We start from the raw sequence: 20,402 nt of genomic DNA on the forward strand, positions 1-20,402 counted from the left end.
CAAACTTAGAGTTTGACTGTAGGAGCTCTGTTTGACTCTGTACTGAGAGAAGCTCTGCATGCTTACTCTCCCTTGTTACAGAAGAATAGTCGTGTGCCTTAAACACAAGGTAGTCCCCATTCAATTGAAGGACTAATTCTCCTCTGTTAACGTCTATCACAGCTCCTGCTGTGGCTAGGAAAGGTCTTCCAAGGATGATGCATTCATCCTCCTCCTTCCTAGTGTCTAAGATTATGAAATCAGCAGGGATGTAAAGGTCTTCGACCTTTACCAACACGTCCTCTACCAATCCATAAGCTTGTCTTACTGACTTGTCTGTCATTTGTAATGAGAATAAGGCAGGCTGTACCTCAATGATCCCCAACTTCTCTATTACAGAGAGTGGCATAAGATTTATGCTTGACCCCAGGTCACACAGAGCCTTTTCAAGGTCATGGTGCCTATGGTACAGGGTATTAAGAATTTGCCAGGATCTTGTCTCTTTTGAGGTAAGGTTTGCTGAACCCATGTATCAAGTTCACTAATGAGCAAGGGAGGTTCACCTTCCCAAGTCTCATTACCAAACAATTTGGCATTCAGCTTCATGATAGCTCCTAGATATTGAGCAACTTGCTCTCCAGTTACATCTTCATCCTCTTTAGAGGAAGAATAGTCTTCAGAGCTCATGAATGGCAGAAGGAGGTTTAATGGAATCTCTATGGTCTCTATATGAGCCTCAGATTCCTTTGGGTCCTCAATAGGGAACTCCTTCTTGGTTGAGAGATGTCCCATAAGGTCTTCCTCATTGGGATTCACCTCCTCTTCCTCCTTGCATTCGGCCATGTTGATTATATCATGCCTTGCACTCTCTTTTTGGATTCTCTTCAGTATTGCTTGGGAGAGATAGGAGAAGTTTTAGTGATTTTTTTACTCAGCTGGCCCACTTGTGCCTCCAGATTTCTGATGGAGGACCTTGTTTCATTCGTGAAACTTAAAGTGGCCTTAGACAGATAAGAGACTAAATTTGCTAAGTTAGAGGTATTCTGTTTTAATTCTCTGTCTGTTGCTGAGAAGATAATGGATAAGGCGTGATATTATTGAGCCTATTTCTTCCACCATTATTAAAGCCTTGTTGAGGCTTTTGTTGATCCTTCATGAGAAATTTGGATGATTATCCATGATGAATTATAGGTGTTTCCATAAGGTTCACCCATGTAATTTACCTCTGCTATTGCAGGGGTTCTTCAAAAGATGCCTCTTTAGTATTGTTGGATGCATTTTGCCATCCATTCAGACTTTGAGAAATCATGTTGACTTGTTGAGTCAACACTTTGTTCTGAGCCAATATGGCATTCAGAGCATCAATTTCAAGAACTCTCTTCCTTTGAGGCGTCCCATTGTTCATGGAATTCCTCTCAGAAGTGTACATGAACTGGTTATTTGCAACCATGTCAATAAGTTCTTGAGCTTCTGCAGGCATTTTCTTTAGGTGAATGGATTCACTTGCAGAATGGTCCAATGACATCTTAGAGAACTCAGATAGACCATAATAGAATATATCTATCATGGTCCATTCTGAAAACATGTTAGAAGGACATCTTTTGGTCATCTGCTTGTATCTTTCCCAAGCTTTATAGAGGGATTCACCATCTTTTTGTTTGAAGGTTTGAACATCCACTCTAAGCTTGCTCAGCTTTTGAGGAGGAAAGAACTTAGCCAAGAAGGCCATGACCAGCTTATCCCAGGAGTCCAGGCTATCTTTAGGTTGAGAGTCCAACCATGTTCTAGCTTTGTCTCTTACAGCAAAAGGGAAAAGCATGTGCCTGTAGGCTTCAGGATCTACTCCATTAGTCTTAACGTCTCACAGATCTACAAGAACTCAGTTAAGAACTGGTAAGGATCTTCTTATAGAAGTCCATGAAACTTGCAGTTCTGTTGCATTAGAGCAACTAATTGAGGTTTCAGCTCAAAATTGTTTGCTCCTATGGTAGGAATTGAGATGCTTCTTCCATCAAACTTGGACGTAGGTGTGGTATAATCACCAAGCATCCTTCTTGCATTATTGTTGTTAGGTTCGGCTGCCATCTCCTTTTCTTGTTCAAAAATTTTAGCAAGGTTGTCTCTGGATTGTTGTAATTTAGCTTCTCTTAGTTTTCTCTCTTCAGAGTCCTTTCAGTTCTGGATCAGTTTCAACAAGAATGCCTTTTTTCTTGTTCCTGCTCATATGAAAGAGAAGAGAACAGAAAAGAAGAGGAATTCTCTATGTCACAGTAAAGAGGTTCTTTGTTGTTAGTAGAAGAAGGGGAATAAAGAAAGGAGAATCCAAACAGAAGGGTGAGGATAGGGGTAGTGACTTGATGAAAGGTGAAGAGAAGTATTAGTAAATGAATAAATAAATAGGAAAAGATGAGAGAGGGAGAAATTTTTGAAATTAATTTTGAAAAGCAGTTAATGATTTTCGAAAATTAAGATAAAAAATAAAATTAAAATTAAAATTTAAAACAATTAATTAAAAAGAATTTTTGAAAAAAAGAGGGAGGTATTTTCGAAAATTAGAGAGAGAAAAGTTGTTAGGTGGTTTTGAAAAAGATAAGAAACAAACAAAAAGTCAAATAGTTAGTTGAAAAAGATTTGAAAATCAAATTTGAAAAGATAAGAAGATAAGAAGATAAGAAGTTAGAAAAGATATTTTAAAATCAAATTTTTGAAAAAAAAGATATGATATAAAGATAAGATAAAAAGATATGATTAAAAAGATATGGTTAGAAAATATTTAATTTTAAAAATAAAATTAATTACTTAACTAACAAGAAACTAAAAGATAAGATTCTAGAATTTAAAGATTGAACCTTTCTTAACAAGAAAGTAACAAACTTCAAATTTTTTGAATCAATCATATTAATTGTTAGCATAATTTTCGAAAATAAAGATAAAACTAAGAAAAAGATTTTTGAAAAATATTTTAAAGAATTTTTGAAAATTAAAAAGAAAAATGAAAAGGATTTAATTTTGAAAAAGTTTTAAAAAGATAAGATTTTTAAAATTTGAAAATTTACTTGACTTACGAGAAACACTAATTTTAAAATTTTTTGACTAAGTCAACCCAAATTTTCGAAATATGAGAAAAAAAAGAAAAGATATTGTTTATTTTTGAATTTTTAATTATGAGAGAGAAAAACATAAAAATGACTCACAACATGAAAATTATGAATCAAAAACACATGATGCATGCAAGAACACTATGAATGTCAAGATGAACACCAAGAACACTTTGAAGATCATGATGAACATCAAGAACATTTTTTTGAAAAAATTTTTATGCAAAGAAAATATGCAAGACACCAAACTTAGAAATCTTTAATGCTTAGACAATATGAATGCAAAAATGCACATGAAAAACAATAAAAGACAAAAACAAGAAAACATCAAGATCAAACAAAAAGACTTACCAAGAACAACTTGAAGATCATGAAGAATACTATGAATGCATGAATTTTCGAAAAATAATGCATAAATTTTAAAAAACATGCAATTAACACCAACTTAAAAATTGACTCAAGACTCAAACAAGAAACACAAATATTTTGATTTTTTATGATTTATGATTTTTTTGTATTTTCTTAATAGATTTTTCGAAAACATATTGGAAAAATAAAATAAGAAATTCAAAATTTTTAATAAGAATTCCAGGAATCTTTCAATGTTAGTCTAAAGCTCTAATCCAAGGGTTGGGCATGGCTTAATAGCCAGCCAGCTTTAGAAGATATAATCAGGCATGCAACAGCTGATATTTCATCCAACTCCATATACAAACCCGTTATGTTGACAAGTGGAAGCCTCAATCCAAAAGGATTTGGATATGGCTTTATAGCCAGTCAGGCTTCAACATGTTACTACGAAACTCTAGAATTCATTCTTAAAAATTTTGGAATAATTTTTGAAAACAAAGGAAAATTTTGAAAAATATTTTTGAAAACTTTTTGAAAGAAAATAGAAAGAAAATTACCTAATCTGAGCAACAAGATGAACCGTCAGTTGTCAAAACTCGAATAATCCCCGCAACGGCGCCAAAAACTTGGTGCACGAAATTGTGATCATCAACAATGGCGCCAATAAACTTGGTAGTGCTCTCAAACGTGAATCACACTTAGTCATAACTCCACACAACTAACCAGCAAGTGTACTGCGTCGTCCAAGTAATACCTTACGTGAGTAAGTGTCAATCCCACAGAGATTGTTGGTATGAAGCAAGCTATGGTCATCTTGTAAATCTCAGTTAGGCGGATAATAAATGTTATGGAGTTTTTGAATAATAAATAAAGCAGAAAATAAAGATAGAGTTACTCATGTAATTCAATGGTGGGAATTTCGGATAAGTATGGAGATTCTTGTCCCTGTTGGATCTCTGCTTTTCTACTGCCTTCCTTCAATCCTTCTTATTCCTTTCCATGGCAAGCTGTATGTAGGGCATCACCGTTGTCAATGGCTATATCCCATCCTCTCAGTGAAAAAGGTCCAAATGCTCTGTCACAGCACGGCTAATCATCTGTCGGTTCTCGATCATGTTGGAATAGAATTCCTTGATTCTTTTGCGTTTTGTCATCACGCCCAACAATCGCGAGTTTGAAGATCGTCACATTCAATCCCGGAATCCTACTCGAAATACCACAGATAAGGTTAAACTTTCCGGATTCCCATGAATGCCACCATCGATTCTAGCTTATACCACGAAGATTCTGATTAAGAAATCCAAGAGATATGCGCCCGGCCTAAAGTAGAACGGAAGTGGTTGTCAGTCACGCGTTCATAGGTGAGAATGATGATGAGTGTCACGGATCATCACATTCGTCATGTTGAAGTGCAACAAATATCTTAGAATAAGAACAAGCAGAATTGAATAGAAAATAGTAGTAATTACATTAAAACTTGAGGTACAGCAGAGCTCTACACCCTTAATCTATGGTGTGTAGAAACTCCACCGTTAAAAATATATAAGTGATGAAGATCAGGCATGGCCAAATGGCCAGCCCCCCAAAACGTGATCAATAGTCTCCTAAGATGAATAATGGAATAAAACCGAGACCAAAGATGAAATACAATAGTAAAAGTTCTATTTATACTAAACTAGTTACTAGGTTTACAGAAATAAGTAATTGATGCAGAAATCCACTTCCGGGGCCCACTTGGTGTGTGCTTGGGCTGAGCTTGATCTTTACACAAGTTGAGGCTTATCTTGGAGTTGAACGCCAAGTTGTAACGTGTTTTTGGTGTTCAACTCTGGGTCGTGACGTGTTTCTGGCGTTTGACTCCAGAATGCAGCATAGAACTGGCGTTAAACGCCAGTTTACATCATCTAATCACGAATAAAGTATGGACTATTATATATTGCTGGAAAGCTCTAGATGTCTACTGTCCAACACCGTTGAGAGCGCGCCATTTGGAGTTCCGTAGCTCCAGAAAATCCATTTCGAGTGCAGGGAGGTCAGATTCCAACAGCATTAGCAGTCCTTTGTCAGCCTCCTTATCAGAGTTTTGCTCAGGTCCCTCAATTTCAGCCAGAAGTTCCTAAATCACAGAAAAAACACACAAACTGATAGTAAAGTCCAAAATATGAATTAGCATAAAACTAATGAAAACATCCCTAAAAGTAGCTAGATTATACTAAAAACTATCTAAAAACAATGCCAAAAAGCGTATAAATTTTCCGCTCATCAATTATTGAGCTCTTTTTTTGGATGTTTTATGTGAACGTTGCTATGTTGAAGTTTAAACTTTAGAATTCCTGTACAACATGAATGCCGTAAACATGGATAACTTAAATCACATAAAATTCGAGTACAAACATTTCCTTATTGAAAATATAACAAAGTGAACAATAAAGTAAACCACACAATCACATGAACTACAGAAAAACAACCTCAACAAACACAAACAACGTAGCGACTATAAACTACACGTCGTGCGTGGAAATGTTCGATTAGTAGACTTCTTGCGCATGGCAGAATTAGGACAAAGCTGTGTCCCGTACCATTCCGGCCAAAGCTTCTCATCTCGGGAGAAACTCCGCCTCATATACTTTGAACACAGCTTGCTGCATGTATACCAAATGGACAAATGGACTCCATTTGACACTCACGCGGCACAGGATGCTAGTGCATGACGACATGAAAAATTTAGTGACTGGAGAAGGCCACAGTCACACGTGCCTGCCTCAAGCAAACACAGAACAAACCTTGGGACTAACTCGAAAGGCTCTAATTCCTCAACCAGGACTGAAGCCTGTCTGTTGCAATGAGCGATGCGCATCTGGGAGATTTCTCTCTTTTCTTCTTGATACCATTTATTAACCGTTGGGAAAATTGATTATCTGCCACTAGTTAGGCATGTGCCTCCCATCCCATCCTGACGAACAACTGATGTAGCCTCTCGTAGGTGCATCGCACGATGGCTGAAATTGGTAATAGCGTGTACCCTTAAGCATAGCATCATGCACTCGGAAAGGTTCGTCATCATCTATTCGAACCGGCGACCGGTTATAGTGTTGTAACCAGATCTCTTTGTTGAACCTACTAGCCACTCCGCCATATCCTGCGGCAAACCCGTCAATGCATTCATGTACCACTCGTACCTAAACTTGCTTGGACTGTAAGCAGCATTATGAGATACCGCTTCCCTTGGTAGACTTAAAACAAGACATAAAGTTTGCCCCCATGTGCTAGACACAATAAGCATGAAACACTCTAGGAGGCTGCCACTCACTATCTTCAGCTCTCAGTGCAGCTTTGATCGCCTAGGATCTGTCAGAAATAATCAAAAGGCTTAGGGTCACGTGTCGCCTCATATTGGTAAGGAAGAAAGACTAGGACTCCGTGGTCTCAGAATCAATAATTGCAAAAGCTACAAGAAGGATATGCTATTACCATCTTGTGCCACAACAATATACAACTCACTACCATATTTGTCATACGGATACGTGCCATCGACGGAGATGAACGATTTGCAATGCTTGAAAGCCTCCACACAGGATGGAAAGGCCCAAAATATCTTATCAAACATACTGCACTCACGCACTATAAAGTGCCCATCATAGTACGGTATAGCCCTGATTTCACATATCGTTCCAGGACAGCAACTCTGCAGTGCTTGCAGTAACCTCGACACTTTATTGTATGACTCCTCCCGATCACCGTATATCTAGACAATTACCTTTTGCTTTGCCATCTAGACCTTTCTTTACGAGGGTTTGTCGTGATAACTGCACTTTTTCGGACAGAGATACTCACGAATGGCGAGGATTGTATCAATGAGAGGATGACATGTCATATTAGACTACTGTCCAATTGTCGGTGGTCTTGAGATATGGTGGGTGCTAAACTTGTGTGCGCTCCTCCAACCCTACGCACCTCCCTAAAGAAATAAAACAATCGTGGTTGACATGTACAACAAGCATAACAATGATAAACGAGAATATATAACACAGTTAACTTGAACTTATCAATATCTGAGATTCTGTCGGAGAGCAACACAGAGATGCCAAGGGCAGCCTGCTTCAGATTGTCGGCAATGCACATGGTACTTTATTCAATCCGACTCCACGATTCGGTACTCAACACTTCTGTGAATGTTGTAATTCTTCACATCCTGCATTACTATATCTTTGCTTTTGAATCTGTGGCCAATCCGAAACTCCACACCACCGTCTAAGTTGTAAAAGCTTTCACCCGTGCTGAAAAATAGATTTTTCTCTTGCATCGCGTCGAGATCCAATGTGTGATAATGACTGGGTATAGATGACAAGGCCAAAATTGAGTGCGGAGCAGATAGAAGATACCAACGTAATGCCTCGATCAAGGTCTCTAGTGCAAACTCCTCCTTATCATCATCTTCAAAAGAACTGCTCTCGTTGCTATCCGCAACATACTCCTTGTCGGAGTCCTCACAGTCAACGTCCATGTCTTCCATTGGACTAGTAGCGCGTATCGGTTTGGGTGCGGGAGGTAGGTCATTTTGCACAAAGTTCGACTGGCTAGATCCACCGCCACCGACATCACCAACCTCCGCAGAAAGCTCCATCACTTGTTTCGCCATGATTCTCCCACGGATGTCAAACATCAAGCGCACATGCTCGTTGTTATGGAGCCAAAACAGGAAAAATCGAAAAACTCCGTTACCCATCGGTGCTAACAACCTATACCCACTCTTCCGATTTCTTTTCTCCCGCTAGCACCAATGCTACTCAATATCAGACTCTTCAGCTCGAACAATGAACTTACTCGGCAGGTACACAACAAAATGGGTTTCTCACTCAAAAATCACCCAGTATCATTATTTCTCATATGACAATTGGGATACGCTTACAACCAAATATTCACTATTACTAGACATTTTGGTTATTTTTCGAAAGAAAAAGAGTAGAAAAAAAGAAGTGAAATTTTGTGGAGGATACAAAGGGTTGCACATCCTTACCATGATTAAAAATTTATCGTTACGTATTTCGTTTACATTATAAATGTCATAAATATTACATGTCTTATTTACCGCATAAACAAAATAAAAATAAAATATATTTTAATAAAAATATTATAAATCACGTATTTCAAAAGTAAAATATTATTTCATTTATTTAAAAAAAAGTCGTATTTTAGTCCCATAAATATCCTTTTAAACTTTCTTTCCTTTTTTTATAACATTAACAGGGAATAAGGAAAGAACTCTTTCACTGCAAATAACTCTCTCTCCCTCTCCCTCTCTCTCTCTCTCTCCTCTCTCTCTCGCTCGGTCGCTTCGTAACGCATTATCATCGTTTTCATGGAGGAAGAAGAATGCGAGGTTTCTTCGGTACTCAACCACCTCATCTTAGCCGCCACCGAAATCTCAGAGATCGACGGCTTCAAGCACGTCATCAAGAGACAGTGCTTCGACCTCAGCCGTAGGATTAGGTTTCTCGCTCCTCTCTTTCAGGAACTTCTCGACGTTACAGACGCGTCCCAAACGACGCCGTTTCGGCGCTCCTCTCTCTTAAGAAAGCTCTTGCCTCAGCCAAGGAACTCCTCCACTTTTGTTGCCGAGCAAGCCAGGTTTCATGGTTCGTGCATGTTTCGTTTTCTGATTCCAGAATCGATGCCGTTTCTTCATTCGTTTCTTGACTTATTTGGATGATTTTTTTTATTTTCTTAATAAAAAACGAATCAATTGTTTTGTTTTTGTTTTTTATTTCGTTTTTGGCAAAATATAGATCAAATTTTATTGATGAGTGAAATAATATCACAAATAGGTCTAATAAGACAACAAGCATGAATATGTGAACAAGAAAGGGAAAAACGAATCAATTGTTAATTGATAACTAATGTTGCATTTTATTTTTCTGCATTGTAGATTTTGTCCTTATTTAGGAACATTATGATTTGATAATCATTGTTGCGTTTTATTTTTCCCTTAAGTATGTGAGAGTTTCATATTGAAGGGAAAGTAAGTTAACGGAGTAAACCACTAATTTGACCCTCAAAAGATTGTGGTGTTGAAAATTTACTCCTTGAAAGAAAGAAATGAACTCATGATCTTCTAAATATGAACGATGTTTGATAAAATGTACCAATTACTCATTTTACTGCTTAGATTTTGGGTATTTTAATAACCATTTTATTTTTAAGGGGCCAGATATGCGTTTATTGTTTTAGGGGAAGTGGAATTCAACACACTTGATCAAAGATTTTGTTATAAGTCATAAGCTTTATCCAGATAATGATGAAATGCTTTCTAAGTGCTTGCTAGATCATTTGGGACTTTCTAACTCTAATGAGCACATAAAAGAAACATGTTGTCTTGTTTGATTATGCAATTAACTTTTGAAGCTGTTCTAGGTCTACGTGTTAGGCTGTTAGCATTTAACAGTTTCTGTAGTAATAACAACAATAAATTTTACAAAATTAACCTAATAACCTTCACTAATTGTTATAAAAAACATTGGTGTCTATTGCTTCTTGAAGTGTTTATCTTAGTGCTGTTAAGCTTCTTTTAGACAGCTAGAACTTACTTGAAAGTTGACATGAATGAGCACCTATTTAAGTTGTTTATCTAAATAGATTGTTTATATTTAATTGATGGCAGTGATGCTGGTTTAACGCAACCAAATTGACTTAGAAAAGATGCATTTTTGTAGTATATTTTAGTGGGCTATGTTCGGATATACATGTTGGTGATGATTGTTAATATTGGTTTAGTTGAACTTAGACTATAAACTAGTTATCTACTTGCATAATTTCCAAATAAAAATTGTCATATAAACAATGACTTTGCTCCATGAGTTTTGTTTAAAATTTTTTGCTTAAAATGCATCATATCCAATCTTCATTCTCCCCTCTCCTTCTAGAGTTATACAGGTTACCACCTTTTACTTGTTTAGCGTATAATAGTAATAGGCTCAAACATTGTTTCTCTTATCTGAACTTACTGTTTTGTTTGTGGGATAAATTTGGTAAAATAATTGCTGATGACTTGTACAATTTTACTATATCTACAGAACTCCACTTGCTTATCTGAAACATTCTTCTCAAATGCATTTTTCCTTTTTGCAATTGTAGATACTGGAGAGGGAGCAAATTAAATGCAAATTTAATGATCTCGCTTTTAATTTTGAAGAAGCTATAGGCAAGATATCCTGTGACAAACTTGATATATCTGAAGAAGTCAAGGAGCAGGTAAATATATGCTGAACATAACTGCACATTAGAATGGGAGTTTCATATAATGCTTGCAGACCATTATTTATTCTGTTTCTGTTATTTATAACTGATCATAGACATCCCTTGTAAGTGCTTTAATGTTTTGAAGGATATTGAATACATTCTAAATATTGCGAAATAAGTTACCCTTTTGTTCTTATTATCCTATGAAGTGTTACTGTTTCAATGAATGTAGGAAAGTATGGTCTACTTTGGTGCCTATGTTAAAAGTGTTACTGTTTCAATGAATGTAAGAAAGTATGGTCTAATTTGGTGCCTTTGTTTTTATTTTTAAAAGGTTCCTTGATTTTTCATTTGTTCATCAGGTTGCACTTGTGACTGCACAGTTTGGAAGAGCCAGGGAACTTTTTGATCCACCTGATCTTCAGCTTTATGATAATCTGTTGTCCATTTGCAACCAGAGCTATGATGTGATTCCCGAACAAGATAAACTGCATATAATCTGCAAAAAGCTGCACTTTACAAATGTGGGTGACATCAAACAAGAGTTGATTGCACTCGATAGATGGTTGTAGACATGGGTGGTCATTTTGAGAAAAGCACACAGGATATGTCTACAGTCTTGAAAAAAATTGAAGATTTCATACTGACAGAATCTGCAGATGTTATTATGCTATCAAGTGATGATTCCTCTACTCAAGCTGATGAGTCATACACAAAATTATGTTCTCAATCACTGGTTATACCAGATGAGTTTCGCTGCCCAATATCTCTGGAGCTAATGAAAGATCCTGTAATCATTTCTACGGGGCAGGTGTGCACATGAAAATGCCGTATTTTCTGTCATATATTCTTTGTTTTTAGAAGAGAATTATTTTAGGTACGCTAAAAGCTTATTGTCTTGTATGTCATACTAATACCTTTTAGTTTCATAGCACAAAAATACAGAAATCAATCGTGCTTGTTAACTCCTTTATTGAGACCATCAGAATTGTTTCTTTGTTTGTAATTTATTGTAAGAGAATTCCTTAACCGTTAGTTTAAGAGCACTTATCTGTTCTGTTTCCTTCTATTTTAAGCAATAACCCGAGTCCCTTGCATGTTCAATGTAAGTATTCTGAACATAAATTAAATGAGAATGATACTCTGTAGCTTATGGAAGAAAATAGAAAATAAATTGATGTGAAGATCAGCTTCCTTGATCATTGACAAGGATTAATATCCTCTGGAAGCTGTGAATGAAATAACTGAAATGTGAAACTAGAAAATTATTGACTATATTTGAGTGTCTTCTCTTTTTATTATTCATGTATATATTGAAATAGTTGTTGAAAAAGTGCTTACAAATTATTCTTGAATAATTTAGTTGGTTAGCTTTATTTATTGCTATGAGTTAATAAATAATCATCTGTTTCTTCCTTTCTAAAAAACTGCAACCATCAATGCTCTTCTCATTTTCAGAAATCTATCAAGCACATTATGAGATAACCTGTTAAAATCATTAAGTAATTATTTGACTATATTGAGTGTCTTCTTTTTATTATTCATGTATATATTGAAATAGTTGTTGAAAAAGTGCTTACAAATTATTCTTGAATAATTTAGTTGGTTAGCTTTATTTATTGCTATGAGTTAATAATAATCATCTATTTTTCCTTTCTAAAAAACTGCAACCATCAATGCTCTTCTCATTTTCAGAAATCTATCAAGCACATTATGAGATAACCTGTTAAAAATCATTAAGTTGTTATAACAGCTTGATATCTGGGTAGATATGAAATTGGAAACTTTTTGTTACTGTGAGTTCTTTTGTCTTTTAATAGCAATGTATAATCCAAAGGTAGGATTTCAATACTTGAGTATGGTGGTAATAAACTAGTCAATATTCATCCATTTTTAGACTCTTTATAATCCTTCTCTTTTTATCCTCTCTCTTTCTGCAGACATACGAGCGAGCGTGCATAAAGAAATGGCTTGAAGCAGGCCATGGAACATGTCCTAAGACTCAGCAGATTCTTTCAAGCTCTGTCCTTATACCCAACCATGTTTTATATATCCTGATATCGAATTGGTGTGAAGCAAATGGAGTGGAGCCACCTAAAAGAACAGAGAAGTTACGACTCTGCAAGGCAACATCAGATGGCTCTTCTGAATTTATAGATATTGATACTCTATTGAGCAGACTTACTTCCAGTGACATTGAGGATCAGCGATGCACAGCAGGTGAGTGTTACAATGTACTTCTGCACTTCCTCTCTCTCCCTCTACCTAGTGAACCCGCCACACATACACACAGGTTGAGAGCGAAACTACTGGCTCAATTTTGAGCCTGAAAGTATGCTAGTGTTCTTGTTTCTAATATTTTTAATACAGTTTACCTTCATATGATCTTCACGTTTGTTTTCTCAATAGCTGCAACTATTTGTGGATGCGACCATATTCTTTCATTTAATGTAGTACAGTTGAATGTTTGGGAGATTAGAATTAGGCAACGGTGGAAATAGGAATATTGTAGGGTTATTGTGGGTATTTAAAGGCAGGATGCAGCAACAGAATGTGTTTCCAGGGTAAGCTTTTCAACTTTTGGGTTATGTGAAGAACTTGGAAATGGGTATTTTGCAATTGGATAGCTGATAACTCCTGGTGTGAACTACAGTAATGAGGTTCTAGGCATTAAAAGCTTACAAGTTTCTCTAGCAAGGATAACCCAAGATGTTGTTGATGTTTTTCAGTTCTGTGAATAAGGGGGTGTTCCTTTTTACATCTTTATCTCTGAGTTGAGAACTATGCTTTTGTGGGATCTCCTAAAAAACCTTATACTTGCTTCCTAATGGTGTCTTGTAAATAACTATTTACCATGTAACCATGCTGCAGAGGAGCTCCGTCTTCTAGCCAAGCGAAGCAGCCAAAACCGAATATTGATTGCTGAGGCTGGTGCTATACCCCTTCTTGTTGATCTCCTCTATGTACCTGACAAGCGCACTCAAGAGCATGCAGTTACTGTTCTTCTGAACCTATCTATTTGTGGGAATAACAAAGAGCGCATCATGGCTTCTGAAGCTGTTCCAGGAATTGTTCACGTGCTGAAAAATGGTGTTATGGAAGCACGGTAAAATGCTGCAGCCACCTTTTTAGCCTCTCTGCACTGAATGAGAACAAAGTGTTAATTGGATGCAATTAAAGCACTAGTCACTCTTTTCTATGAAGGAAGTCAAAGAGGGCAGATGGATGCTGCAACAGCCTTATTCAATCTGTGCTTATATCAAGGGATTAAAGGACGTGCAATTAGTGCTGGTATCATGCCTAGGTTGACGGAAATGGTATGTGGCACTGGCACTTGTGGCTTTACTAGTTAGCCACCCAGAGGGAAAATCAGTAGTTGGATCCATGAATGCTATGCCAACTTTGGTGGATATAGTCACTAATGGATCTCCTAAGAACAAAGAGAATGCAACTTCTGTGCTTATTCACCTCTGTATCGGAGATCCAATGAATGTATCAAGTGCCTGTTCACTTGGGGTGATCAATCCTCTCTTGGACCTTGCAGAAAATGGTTCGGAGAGGGGCAAGCGCAAAGCCGCACAGCTTCTTGAGCTGATCGGCATTCTGAGATCGTTGTAGATATGCTATAGGAAAACCGTCGGCTAGATTAAGTTTAGGCATAGCTGATGCCATTTTTAATATGCAGCAGCTGGCATAGATTTTAGGTAGTGATTAACCATAGGATCATCATTGTTTCCTTTTCATTTTTGAGTGAAAGGAAATCTCTATTTTACTTGGCCAATTATTTTGTGGCATTCAGTTATTCATGCTGGAAAGTCACACATGATGTAATTTGACTCGGTTGAAGTGCAGGCATACTTCAGCTCAAACACCCAGCCGGCCATTCATGTTTTTGCGATGAAATTTCTTAACAAATTTTTTCCCATTAATTTTAATTTAATTCTATTTATTTAACAGTTGCTTTGTCTAGTGTTCCACTGTTGAACATTCTATGATTTGTGCTTTTTCGGTGGTGCGTGTGTTACTCACAAATTCTGTATCCAATGAAGTCACTATTATAGTTTGTCTCCCCTCTCTTTTTTTCCCTCCTCTCTTTTTTTTTTTTTTTTTTTTTTTTTTTTTTTTTTGAAGAGGGTTGCCAGCTACTGAGTGCTTTCTCAGTTGGATCTTTAAGTTTTATATTTTATATTTTCTTTGAATAGTATACTGTACATCTGTTAGTATTTTGTCAAATCTTGTTAGTTGATGTTTTCGACTTTGATACTTGTTAAAGTTATCTATGCTAATTTTAGTTTAATGACATAATGGTTTTGACATTAATTATACTCATTCAATTAATAACTTGAATGTTAATTATTAGTGATGCTATAATGGTTTTTAATTGTAGATTAGATTTTGTTATTGATATTATCGGCAGATTTTGTTATGAATGAACTGGTATCAATTTTTTATGGAAAAGTATAGGTGAACAATGAAAATATTAAACAATGTAAATTGGATGTTCATTTTACTAGTGTACGGATGGTTATTTTAATATTAAAATTTAGAGGGTTAATTTAAAAGTATAGTGTGTTTTATTTGATTGGTGGTTGTTCATATTGTTCACCAAATTCATTGTCCCCCTAGCATTCCCCATTTTTTATTAATAGTCCTGTTACACATACAAGACTTTTTGGCAAATAAGTCCAAACAAATTAATCCTAATCCAGCAAAATTCACTTCATCACGTGTGCGTGAAATCACGCCGTTCCTCTCCTCCTCCTCCTCCTCTTTCTTTGTGCTCGAGTTTTGAATTATGCAGAACTTATCAATACAAATATACCGAAAATTCTCCGAACCCCCGACACTGGTTAAGCAGACTAGTGAGCTAACCATTAGGCCAACCCAACTTGATTATACACCGAAAATTCTTAACAATACATACAAATATCTTAATTTTACACCGAAATTTGTTATAAATACACAAATATTTTCTTTAATGTTGCATTTTTCTTCTTTTTTTTCTTATTTCTTTTTTTCTTTTAGTTGAACGGATGCAGTTTTATCCTCTTCCAATAAATTTTACAGCATTATGTGTTTCTTTTTCTTCTTTGTTTGATTTTTTTGTTTTTATTTTTGTTATGAGAGTAAAACAAGAATAAACTTGAGAAGGTAAAACAAGAAGGAAAAGATGAATAAGAAAAAAAAAGATGATTATGAAAAAAAAAGCAAGATGAAAAGGAGGAAGAGGAAGAGTTTTGAATTATTTAGAAATGATCAGTATAAATACACCAAAAATTCTTAATAATACACATAAATGTCTTAGTTTTATCCCAAAATTACACATAAATGTCTTAGTTTTATTCAAAAATTTGCTGTAAATACATAAAAATATTTTTTTAATACTGCATTTTTTTCTTCTTTTTTTCTTATTTCTTTCTTTTTTTTTAGTTGAATGAATGTAGGTTCATTCTCTTCCAAATAATTTTGTAGTATTATGTGTTTTTTCTTATTTGTTTTTTTTTTGTTTTTATTCTTGTTAAGAGAGTAAAATAAGAAGAAACTTAAGAAGGTAAAACAAGAAGAAAATGATGAATAAGAAAAAAAGATGATGATGATGATAAAAAAGAAGAAGCAGCAGAGATGAGGAGGAGGAAGAGGAAGAGTTTTGAATTATGCAAAACTTATCAGTATAGATACACTAAATTTTTTAACAATACACAGAAATGTCTTAGTTATATACCGAAATTTGCTACAAATATGCAAAAATATTTTTTAATGTTGCATTTTTTTCTTCTTTTTTTTTTTATTTCTTTCTTTCTTTTGGTGGAATGAATGTAAGTTCATCCTCTTCCAAGTAATTTTGCAGCATTATGTGTTTCTTCTTCTTTGTTTGATTTTTTTTACTTTTATTCTTGTTAAGAGAGTAAAATAAGAAGAAATTTGAGAAAATTCTATAGCAAAAATTTTGGATCAGGCAAAAATCATCAATATGGCAAAAATTCTATGATAATAATAACGACTATAACGATAACGACGATATGTATAAGAAGACAACGATGACTAAAATGATGATGATCATGATGATGAAGATTATGGAGGAGAAGGAGGGAGAGAAAGGAGGAGAAGAAAATCCAATGAGAAAAGAAGGAGGAAGAGGAGGAGGTGGTGTTGGCGACGACGATAACGAAAAAGAAAAATAATGAAAAAGAAGAAAAAGAAAAAGAAGAAGAACGTGCAGCAGAGATGCGTAAGTGTAAGTGACTTGTCGGACTTATTTGATTAAATGACTTGTACGTAGAGATTAATTCTTTCATTAGATCCTTAGATCTGGATTTTGTTGCAAATTTAATTTTGAAATTTATCTATGAATCTATTGCTCGTAGATTTAGTTGCAAATCCTAAATATGAAAAATGAAAATAGAATGTTTGTGGTTTACCTTTGAATTTTGTTGTGAATCAATTATCAATGAAATTTACTACAAAGGTTACAAGTAATTTTGGTTGCAGATCTCGTTAGCTCTACAAAGATTACTTGTAATTTTTGTTGTGAATGTATCATTTGTGAAATTTGTTGTCGCCATACTGGTGACCTTGTTTTTTTAGCGAATTTGATACATGTCACAAAATTCACAACTAAATTTATAGTAAAATTTGATAAGATCATCTAATCTTTCCAGAAATTAGTTACAAAGTAGGAGTGCTTCTCATAACAAAATTAGCAACAAAATACGTAAAAAACAAAATTTTCTATGAATTTTGACAAAATTTCATAGCAAAACTCCTGGAAAATCGACTTATATATAGTTTTGACTTTTGACCCCAGAGCATTTATACTTCATTATCGTAGTCTAATCCTCAATGCACGGAAATAAAAAATAGTTTTTCAATGATGATAATTAGATCATTCAGTGCATGCTCATGCAAACATCCATTTTCATATTCCATGCAAAATAAATAAATAAATAAATAAATAAATAAATAAACAATTTACCCCCGCAAAATCTATATCAGGCACTCAAATATTTTCCATTACGAGTCCAAAGCCATAAATAATTGAAAGACTGACAGCATTATAACAAAAATGATGCTTGGTAATTTATTCTATTATTTAAAATAATTGAGTGTAGATAATGTATATAAATTTGTTTTTCATGAGGAACACGAGCGCACTACGCAAAAAAGTATACACACTTAACATTTGTGCATGGAATTGTCTTCTATCTCTTGTGAACCCCATTTTGTTTGGCTGAAAAAGTTGGTCAACACGTTAATTTGAATCTATTACGGAATAATTTGATTTGATTAGATATATCTAAAGCCTCTTTAGTCTTTTCCATACCTTTACCATCATTAAATAATCACAATTGACTAAATGATCGTTAATTTATAGCCAAAATGCAACACACTATTGTTTTAAATTTTTACTAGGATAAATAAGCAATTACTAATTGTTTCTAAGTTTACTTAGAAACAGGGTGGTTTGGACTTAAACGTGAGGTTGAAGTGCATTCAGGTGAAAGATTTGTCGTCTTCTCCTGTAGGGATGAAGGTGTATGAGTTCCTTATGAGGAGGTGTAGAGTGGTACCTACATAAAACTCTGATACTTAAGTCAGCAAGTGTCTTAGAAAGATTGTTTTAATAGATTAGAGTTGAGAATTACCTGAGATAGTGGGGGTATTTATATAATAGTGAAGATATGTTATCTTTGGTAACTTATCCACTTTTCTTGGTGGGAGGTTATCTTCCACTTTTTATCTTAGCTTGGGAATTGTTGAGATCTCATATTTGAATATATGAACACGTTTGTAGGAGTAGTTAGTTTTGTGCATCAGGTTGGGTGTGCTGGTAGGTAGGTCTTGGGTTCTGTTAGTTGGGCCTTGCCTGTTTTTAGGCTAGACTGAGTTGTGGGTCAAGGTATGAACAGTACCCCTACTCGAGGCCGAGTTCTTTGTAAGTCGGGATTGAAGAATCTACTGAGTCGCTTTTTGGGTTACCTTTTGTCGTTTTGGCCAGTGAATCACGTCGGATTCTCGACGTGATTTTTGGGAACAGGTCGGGAAGTCAGAGTCTCGACGTGATTTTGAGCAGTTGTAACATTTTAGTAGCATTTCCCATTCTGTAATGGTTCCCGCATTTTTCGGTAACCATGCGCTATCATTTAAAGTGGGGGCAAAGTTACTGTTTTGCCCTTATCTCTGCCCTATATATATTTTCATCTTATTCGCTTTTTTCTTTTCGCTTCCTCATTTTCAAAGGCTTTTCTCTTCTCTGAGACAATCTTCTTTCTTTTTTCTTTAAAAATTGTTCGTTTCCAAAGCTTCTGTTTCTTCAAATTCTTCTTTCCCTGGTAGTTGTCCCCATTCGAGGTTGCTTTTTTCGTCGTTGTGTGCACGAATCTTCATTTCTTTACTTCACAGAGGTTGGTGTTTATCTAATTTTCTTTTGTCCCGCTTAGGTGTTTGTTTTGTTATTTCTGGTATAGAAGGGGTCTCTTTTGAGGAATGTGAATTTTCTTTGAGGGATTTTGTTGAGAATGACTGTTGTAGTGCTTCTTGGTGTATCTGTTTGTAGTGAGAAGGCGTATTTCTTTGAGTTTTTGCAACGTGCTTGGTGTTTTCTTTGTTGTGTATACTTTTGGTACTTGGTCCTGCCTTTTTGCCCCTAAATGGTGCTATTGTTTCTGATAATAGCACAAGTTGGAAAGTTTATGTGTGTGAAAATTATTTTTGATTTTGTGACCGTTGAGAGCGATATAAGTTGTTTGTGTGATTTTATTAAAGATGATTCGGTTTGTTGTGTTACTTGACTTGTAGTTGTTGTTTACATGTCTAGTTGCTTTTTTCTTTTATAGGTGTTCTCTATATGTCTCAATCTGTAGTTCAAATCACGCCTTCCAACATACCAAAAGAGTTAGATTAGGTAGATTCTGCTGTCTTAGGTGCTGTGTCGATAATGGATAGGAGAACCCTAAAGAGTTTCCGTCTTAAGTAATTGATTTGTACTTGGTAGGAGGATGGGAAAAGTTGTACCCTTGAGGCCCCTGATCCTGAAGAGTGGATTTTCTATGCCCACTTTGACAGGCCAGGAGACCACTTTCTTTTTATATATGAGTGTCTCTTTACCCGATTAGGGGTTAGGTTCCCATTTACCGACTTTGAATAGGATGTATTGTTGGACTCCCGAGTTGCTCCTACTCAGTTGCACCCAAACTCATGAAAGTCTTTCAGCTTGTGTGTCGGACTCTGGATCTTCCAATTTGAAGGTCTTTTTCTATTTTTTTCATTTGAAAAAACCATTTAGTAGTAAGAAACAACAATGTCTTCCTTCCAAGATGTTTAGAGAAGGAAGGTTTTTTGATTTTTAAAGAGTCTTTTTATGTTTCTAAAAACTACTACTTCAAGGTCTATCCTATCGAGGGTACTCGGCCTTTCTAGATGAACGAGAGGTCGTAATACATGTTCTATTTATATTGGGAGGAGGAGTCGGTGGTGGTGAAGCACAACCTTGAGGAGTTAAGTGAGGATGAACAACTGACCATGTCTATTTTCCAAAACCACAACTCGGCAAGTGCACCGAATCGTATCAAGTAATACCACGGTGACCGGGTTATCATTCCCATTAGGATTAACGGACTAAGCAACAATGATTAATTGACTGTTCTAATTAGATAAATCAATAAGAGAGGAGTGAGGAATTTAATCGTGTAAACAGAGGCAAATAAATAGTGAAGCAAAAAAAATAGCAAATAGTAAGTG

The 20,402-nt window shown here is 35.5% G+C and overlaps 1 non-coding gene and 1 pseudogene across 1 annotated transcript; both read left to right on the top strand.

The window, feature by feature from the left end:
* Window positions 1-1,562: 1,562 nt before the first annotated feature.
* On the top strand, window positions 1,563-1,666 carry LOC130978087 (small nucleolar RNA R71). The gene has a single exon (XR_009085751.1). It is a non-coding gene; the product is annotated as a small nucleolar RNA R71 (small nucleolar RNA).
* An 8,862-nt stretch (window positions 1,667-10,528) lies between these two features.
* Window positions 10,529-14,404, top strand: LOC130973723 (U-box domain-containing protein 13-like; annotated as a pseudogene).
* Window positions 14,405-20,402: the final 5,998 nt, after the last annotated feature.

Source organism: Arachis stenosperma, chromosome 4 (genome assembly GCF_014773155.1).
Source record: "Arachis stenosperma cultivar V10309 chromosome 4, arast.V10309.gnm1.PFL2, whole genome shotgun sequence".
NCBI classification, from domain to species: domain Eukaryota; kingdom Viridiplantae; phylum Streptophyta; class Magnoliopsida; order Fabales; family Fabaceae; genus Arachis; species Arachis stenosperma.